The 8,098-nt window shown below is 39.3% G+C and overlaps 1 protein-coding gene across 8 annotated transcripts in view; it reads left to right on the forward strand.

Annotated features, from left to right (window-relative positions):
- The window catches only part of AP-1gamma (adaptor protein complex 1, gamma subunit), a 198,357-nt gene extending 195,085 nt beyond the window's left edge, over positions 1 to 3,272 (forward strand). For all 8 annotated transcript variants that reach the window (XM_075669213.1, XM_075669194.1, XM_075669206.1 and 5 more), the window contains one exon: positions 1,617 to 3,272. The gene's annotated coding sequence lies outside the window, so the exon portion shown is untranslated. The remainder of the gene's footprint in view (positions 1 to 1,616) is intronic.
- The last annotated feature ends 4,826 nt before the right edge of the window (positions 3,273 to 8,098 follow it).

An 8,098-nucleotide genomic window follows, 5' to 3' on the forward strand; every position in this document is an offset into this window, starting at 1 on the left:
GTGGGCAGTAAGTAAAAGTGGAACTTAAACAAGTAAAAATGAACAAACGGCCTATGCCCACCCATTCTACAAGTATTTTCTGGCTGTTTTGCCATTTCTTCAAGCACATGGCTATGGTTACTCTATGTAGTTAGTGTCAGGTAATATTGTAATTATAGGGATGTCCTTTTTTATTTTTTTATGACCTACTAAAAGGTATGCTCTTGTATTCATAGTCTTACACGTGTGTACATATGGTGTCGGTATGAACCAGTTGCCCTTGCAGGGGTTAACATTGATGCCTGTACTATCATATCTCTGTGATGTCATATGTTTCAGCTCTTGTAAATGCAAGCCACATTCTTCTTGAATTCAACTTGCATCCCATGTCTCTTTGAATCAGTGCAGAACTGTCTGATAACAGGCTGGATAAATGAACAGGCAGCTCACTTAGTGTCCTTTCACAAGGAGACCAGCTTATTTCAAATTTCATGTGTAGAATGCTAGGAAGGACTTGTGCTAAGAATGAATGGTATGAATTGCACTGAGTTATGAAGCTGGAGTAGCCTTATTCACTAATTGTGGCCTGTAATAAAACTGTATAAAAATCTAATTTCTCTTTTCAGTATAGTAGATGGGACTAATGTACCTGTTAGGGCCACTCATGTTGGAATGTGCCAATAGTGTCATTGTCACACTGACTCATGTCTCGCATGGCTATGGCAGTCATAGAGCTTCCTACAAACATTACTAGGGAAAATTCTGGCGCAGGTGTCTATGGGATCTGCAAGTACTGCAGTTGAGCCAACATGGAAATGATCGGTAGTATACGGATGTGAGTCCCTCTGTTTGAGATGCCTCTGTGACATTCCAAATTATAATTATTAATGAAATATTGCGGTATAAATGCGGCAATTTGTAATAATTATTCATGTGTGCAGAAACTGCCTTCATGTGTGTAAGAAGTATGGTTTCTTGGAAATTTAGAAAGATAAAGCATAACAAATAGCCACTACAAGGATGTCTGAAGCCACGAGCACAAAGGTGATACAAATCTATGTATGTACTACTAATAATTCCCATGTTAGCTGAACAACCACAGCACCAGAGTTGTTTATAATAACCTGGGGGAAACTGTGATGGCAGCCACATGTAATAGCTGCAGAATTAGTGTGGGCTTCTTGCTTGGATCATTGTGGCTGGTGTCAGCAATTATTTCTGGTGCATTTAAAGAGGGCAGTTGTTCTTTGCTTTGCTTTCCCATGTGACTGAATCATTGACTTTTCTTTGTCCCCATTGATAAACAGCATGCAGAGAGAAAAAAGAATAACATTCATTTTTAAAGGAGAAGAAAAAAAATATTCCAAGGCCCATTCACCCAGTGGCATAAAAAAGAATTTTGCCTGTTTTCGTGATACACATTGTGCTGCCAATGGCAGGCTGCATGCGTTTCCAGCTAATGTGGCCATAGTTAAAGGATGCATGCCTAAAAAGGACTTCAAATTACAGATACTTGACAGGTTTCATTTGTAGTTTATATGGATGTTAACGGCAGATATTCTTAGCCTTAGTGGTATCAACTTGGGTGGGTAGAATTTGAGTAATCAGAATGGTTGACTTATTCTTATCTTTTACAGGTTCTTTGTCGCACCACTTCACTCCTGAGAACTTTCAGGTCATGGCGCTGGTGAGCAAGGTGGCTGCTGAGTTCTATCACTGAGCCTCATGCTTAGAAGTGAAAAACTGAAAAAGATAGACGGCTTTGAGAGATGGTGGACGTCTGCATGTAAAAGGACTTGGTGGAGAGGAAGGGAATTGAAAAGGAAAAAAAGCTATGAGAACTGCTATACAAGTCGGCAGAGGAGCCAAGTGCCATTCTTCCATTCCCCTATCTCACATCCTACGCTCCTCATTCCCTTCCTTTTCCAGAGCATCCAAGTAACCTTGCAGCTTTTTTAGGTGCAACCAACATCTTAGTCATTGTTTCCTTCACCTCTCCCCAAAAGGAGGTGCTGCACTGGGCAACCTGACTTTGTTAAAAGTGTGTTGCACTGTGCAACGGTGACTGCACATGTTGGATCACTCTAATGATATGCCCCTTTTTTGTTGTTACAGAACATGTTTAGGCATGCTACAAATGATGTGTGAGACATGAAATATGACCGACCTTTTTTTTTTCCTTATCACTTTCACCCTTGTGTTTTGCTCTTCATGTTTTTCTTCTTTTGTGCATTTTGCTCAAGCATTTAGATTTTGAGATGCCATGCTGGCAGTTCTTTCTCTCTCTCTCTCTCTCTATAAGAGGCCAGCAGATAGAACAGGCCAAGGTGCTCTGGGTGTGCATAGCCATTCCATCCACAGGACATATGGGGGACAGGAATGACTGTGAGCTGTTTTAAGTCCCTTGTGTCCTTACCAGATTCCTTTTTTTTTTTTTTTTGTCTTTGTCTTTGTCTTTTGCTTACTCGAACTGTGAGATGTAGGACACCAGTGCTTACGGATGTATAAAGAATGTGTACCCGTGAGCACTCACCATTGCAGGATGTTTTAGAAAGAGGGAATTATGTGGAGCTACTACCTACACATAAGTTTGTTGCCTGCATCACCTTCTGCCAAAGGCTGTCGGGGTCGGGGATGCTTCATATATTAGCCGAGTGAATGTTTATGGCAGGGAACAGCAGTGGCGAACACAGTCTGCAAACTTTTATTTTAGGGATGATAATGTAAATAGCCTGTGTTTTCATGCTTTTTCTTCTTTTTTTTTTTGTTCGAATGTAGTGCAGCGCTATGATCTGTCCAGAGAGAATTTATAGACACCTACAATATATATATATATATTGGTGAGTGCTAAGATGTAAGAGAAAGAAGGTTGAGAGGAACGTGAAGAGTGATGTATCAGAAGGTGTTGCGAACGAGCCCACTGTAACCAAGTGTTCCATACTGGAAAAAGATAAGTGCCGTTATTCAATATTTCAGAGCAGTGCAATGGTATCTGGGGTTCTCTGGAGATGTGCAGTTTGGTTCCTCTGTTTAGAGCAAATAATTGTGTGCAAGATATTTCAGTGTTTGCAATTGCTCTGTAGGAGTCTAGGCATTACACAATTTTTGTAAAAAGGAAATTGGTCGCATATATACATGTTGAGTTTCACTGATGTGACATTTCTCTGCTTGCGATAATTGAACGAACGTGGCTTGTGTTTTTTTTAGTTGGACTGTGTGAGGGTTTATGGAATGGTTGTTGTTTAGGAGTGCTTGTTTAACTTAAAAAAATAATAAAATAATGAACATTTTTACATGCTGGTGTGGTATGGTTGTGTGCTTTTCTTTCATTGCCTTACTCAACAAGCCACAAGTGTAAAAGAAATTAGAAAACATCCTTTCTTGATTGTTTGTTGTGGTTATGACTCTTCAGTCTCATTACTGTGTGTGATTAGCCACAATGTTTCCAATAAGCATGAAAAAATTTGAAATTCAATAGTCTAGTAAAGTGGCCTAGTATATAGCAGACATGGGGTGTAAATGCAATACAAGTTCAAAAATCGGTTCAGTGCACTGAGTAATCACCTTGGCTTTGTTTAATAGCTTTCTGGCCACAGAATTCTATTTCAGGTATTCTATGCTCATAAGCCTTGGGCAGCTTTAGGTGCTAATTCAAGTGCGCACAGAAGTTATTACAGAGCTTGGGTATGTGTACTTCTCTAGAGGCACTGCTCGTATACTGTAGTAATTGAATGTTGCATGAGATGCGAAAGAACTCAAGTACGTAGTGCCTTTTGTGAAGATCGTACTGACAATTGACTCTAGAGCTGTTTCCTACTCTAATAAAAGATGCCTTCTATAGTACGATAATGCTTGGCAAGGCACTAACCATGGCTTTCTTTAGCCAGGTTAACTGTGTTGCTTGTTGGTATCTAAGCATGTTAGCATATCTGTCTATGCAGCTCAGTTCTGAAATAAGCTCTGGGCAGCAGCATATTATGACATTATGTTTAGTGTTATCGCAATAAAACTACAAGCCTGGAAAAATTTTTGAGATAAACAAAATTTTTGGGTAGCAGGTATGCGTCGTGAATACAGTTAAGACGGTTATTTATTATTTACAAAACTTGGAAGTTAGAAATATCCTACTGAGTGCAGTGCAGCTGTTTAGCTTTGATGCTGATTCCTGAATGGCAGCAAGCAAGTGAAATGGAAGGGTGGGACGTTTTAAATATCAATCAATCAATCAATCAATCAAGTTTTATTTTCGCCGCAGACAGTACATTGTTACTGCGAAAATAGGGGGCCAGAGAAAAAAGCTGCATCTGTGCAGCTTGACTAAGCTCTAGCCACCCGTACAACAGCAGTGACACGACGATTTATTATCTTGATTCAGTTATATAATCATATCATCAAATAAACGATCAGGCAGTCCGATCACAAATGACAACTACGAGAACAATTAGAAGCATAAGCAGTTTCAATAAAGTCAAACAAACAGGTCAAATAAGGTTTTGTTAGTAAGGGCCAGAACGTTCACACCTTTCCGGTCTAGCTCATTTAGTGTAGTTGCCAGGGCGTAGTCAAGTTTTTCTTTCCCATAATGGGTGCGCGAGGAGGGAACATAGTATGGCGGTTGATATCGGAATGGGTAGGAAATTGTATTTTTCCTGAGATTTGATAATTCTTGGAATAGTTCCGCCCTACCTAATGTGGCGTTTTTATAGGTTCTTAATAATTTGTATTTGTATATATCGTGGATCTTTAGAATTTTATGTTTGTGAAAGAGTGGTTCTGTGTGTTCTAAAAACGAGGAATTTTCTATTGATCTAAGTGCTTTTTTCTGAATAAGGAAGAGTTTCTGCAAGTTGAATGCTGTCGTGTTTCCCCATATTAGCATGCAGTAATGTGAGTGAGAGTTAAAGAGGGCAAAATATAACATCTTTTTAATGCTGACTGGAAAAGTGCGACGGTTCTGGCTTAATACACTGGCGGCTCTACTTAATTTTGGTAATAAATTTTTCACATGTTCATTCCAAGACATGTTTTCTGAAAAAATGACACCTAGAATTTTAACAAACTTTTCTATTTTAATTTTGAATGGCCCGAGAGCAATATGGTCGTCTATATTTTCTAAGGTACCTGGGGTGCGAAACAACACACACTTAGTTTTTGACTCATTAAGAATTAGCCTATTGTTCTGGCACCAAATCAGCAAGTTGTGACAGAACTCACTTCCCTTTTGTCTTACAGTATCAATGTTTTTTCCCTTAACGAGCACCGAGCAATCATCGGCATAAATAACATATCTACAATCCTGATATATTTTTACAATGTCATTAATATAGAAAAGAAAGAGAATTGGTCCCAGTGTACTACCCTGTGGAACTCCAAATTTAATAGACCGTAGGTGAGATTTATGCTTATTTAGTTCGACGTATTGATGGCGCGCACTCAAGTAAGATTTAATAAGTTGTAGTGTTGTGCCACGAAACCCATAATGCTCTAATTTATCTAACAATATCGGATGGTTGACTCGATCGAAGGCTTTGCTAAAGTCTAAGAGTATACCCAATGTCATTAACTTATTTTCAAAATTGTTTAATATTTCTTCCTTCTGAACTAGAAGTGCTGTCTCGGTGCAGCGTCCCTTTCTGAAACCAAATTGGTAGTCCGTTAAGAGGTTATATTTTCTAGTAAATTTCTCAATGCGAGATATAATCACTTTCTCGAGTCCCTTAGAGAATACAGGCAAGATTGACACAGGGCGATAATTACCTAAACAATTTTTGTCACCATTCTTGTAGATTACTGAAACTCTTGCTACCTGCATGTTGTTTGGAAAAATCCCCGTTGAAAGAGAGACGTTATATATGTGTGTAAGCGCTGGCGCAATTAAATCTATGACGTATTTGATTGGTTTGATTTCTAGATCATCTACATCACGGCTACGGCTATTTTTAAGCTCCTGATATAATGTTGTTACTTCAGCGATGGATGTAGGCAGTAAGTACATTGTGTGGAATAATCTCGGAATATGATTAGCAGCTTCATGACAGTATGTACTGGTGCCAATTTCAACAAAGAAATAGTTAAAAAGGTTAGCTAGTTCCTTTCCACCAACCTTTTTGTTATGTATAACAAGGTTGTCAATCGTGGCATCCTTAGTGCTCGTGTTTAAAACCTCGTTAATTATCCTCCACACTTTGCCGCTATCACGCAAGCAATTGTTGTCAAATATACGCTTGTAATATTTGCTTTTTGATCTTTTTATATCTTTATTCAACCTATTTCGAAACATTCTAAATTCTTGTAATTTTTCCATGCTACGTGACTTAAGAAAGTTGTCAAAAAGTTTGTTCTTATGCTTAATAAGCTTGATATGTTCATGTGTGATCCATGGTTTACGCAACCTTTTTTGTTTATGGCATGTGCGTAATGGGAAAGACTCGAAATAATGTTTCTTGAAGATTCTTAAAAATGAGTCATAGCACTTGTTGCTGTTTTCAAAAGTAAATGTTTCCTTCCAGTCTGTTTGAGCGATCTTATCCCTAAAATTTTCTAACGTGATAGATGATATTTCCCGGTACGTGAGTTCAGGCCACTCCTTTTGTTTCAATGCGCAGTTACGCTGAAGCATACAAAATGTAGGTAAGTGATCACTGATGTCACTGTTTATGACACCAGAGAAAACGTTATTAGGATTTAAGTTAGTAATGAATAAATCCAGCACAGATGCAGTTGAAAGAGTAACGCGTGTTGGCGTTGCTATAACATTCTAAAAACCATTACTCTGCAACATAAACAAAAAGTCATTCGCCCGACTTGAGACCTTTTGAACATCGATATTCATATCACCGCCTATTGTTAGTAACCATCCATTTTCATTGGCACAAGAAAGTAAAGAATCAAAGAAGTTTAAGAACGTGACGAGATTGCCGCTTGGCGGTCTGTACAGCACAGCGAACACATTCTTATTTTTCCTAATACAAATTATTTCAATATCACTGGTAACGGTGCTAAATTCGTGTAGCATTTCAAAACCTGGTACAGCGACCTGAATGGAGACTCCGCCGCCTCTGCAATTTTTCCGATTTAAAAAGAAATGATTGTAACACGGTAAAATAAAGTGATCCGAGTTTTCACCATACGAAGTCTCAGTGAACATGAGTGCATCAAATCTAACACTGCATGATTCTAAAAGGGTGATAATTTCGTCAAATTTATACTGAATGGATCTTACGTTTAAATGAAAAAGCTTAAAAAGCCTGTCTGGATTCTGAGTTGTGATACCGCGTATGTCCTGAGGTAGCACACAATCGGTAGGCATGTTTGCACATGCTGGGAAATCTTAGTGCTCGCGCCAAGCATGCGCACTCTTATCCTGTCGCAGCAATCTTGTCCAGATCGCTCTCGCGTCTTATTGCCACAACGGCTGACGCTTCATCGCGACGGGCAAAAATGCCACCTTTTTTGACCCATACAAACTTCCAGCCATGTTCGCGCTTGCGCGCAACTGCCATACCAAGCAATCTCTTCAAAAATTGGCACAGGTGTTCATTTACAAAGACAGGCAAATTTGCTTCTGTTTCGGAAGCTTCCAGTGACAAACCCAGGTTTCTGTTCGTAAGTTTTGTTTTCTTTGCCTTCTCTAAGACTTTGTCTCGCTTTTTGTGCTTTATGAACTGTACAACAATGTTCTTTGTTTTGTCTTTGGTTGCCACCCTGTGAATTACGTCTGTATCGCTGGCGGAGACGGGTTCACCGATGGCCGCACCTACTTTAGCGAGGATATTGGTTAAACACTCATTCGGAGTTTCCGCAACGCCCTTAATCTCAAGGTTTCTGTTGCGCGAGTACTGCTCCGATTTCACAAGACTGGTTTGACATTCAGCCAGGTCCCTCTCCAATGATCGAACTTGCTGCCGGAGCACTTCATTTTCTTTCTTAAGAGAATTATTCTCAGTCAAGGTAGCATCAAGTCGCTGGTTAGCATCGTCAAGGCTTTTACTTATGAAATTCATGCTTTGCTTCATGTCATCAATATCGGCCCAGAGCCCTCTTTCTTCCGCACGCATGTTTCTTTCAAGGGATTCCTTTAAGTTTTTGAATTCATTCCTTAGCTCGTCTTTGAGTTCTT

The sequence above is a fragment of the Dermacentor variabilis genome, chromosome 1 (assembly GCF_050947875.1).
Source record: "Dermacentor variabilis isolate Ectoservices chromosome 1, ASM5094787v1, whole genome shotgun sequence".
NCBI classification, from domain to species: domain Eukaryota; kingdom Metazoa; phylum Arthropoda; class Arachnida; order Ixodida; family Ixodidae; genus Dermacentor; species Dermacentor variabilis.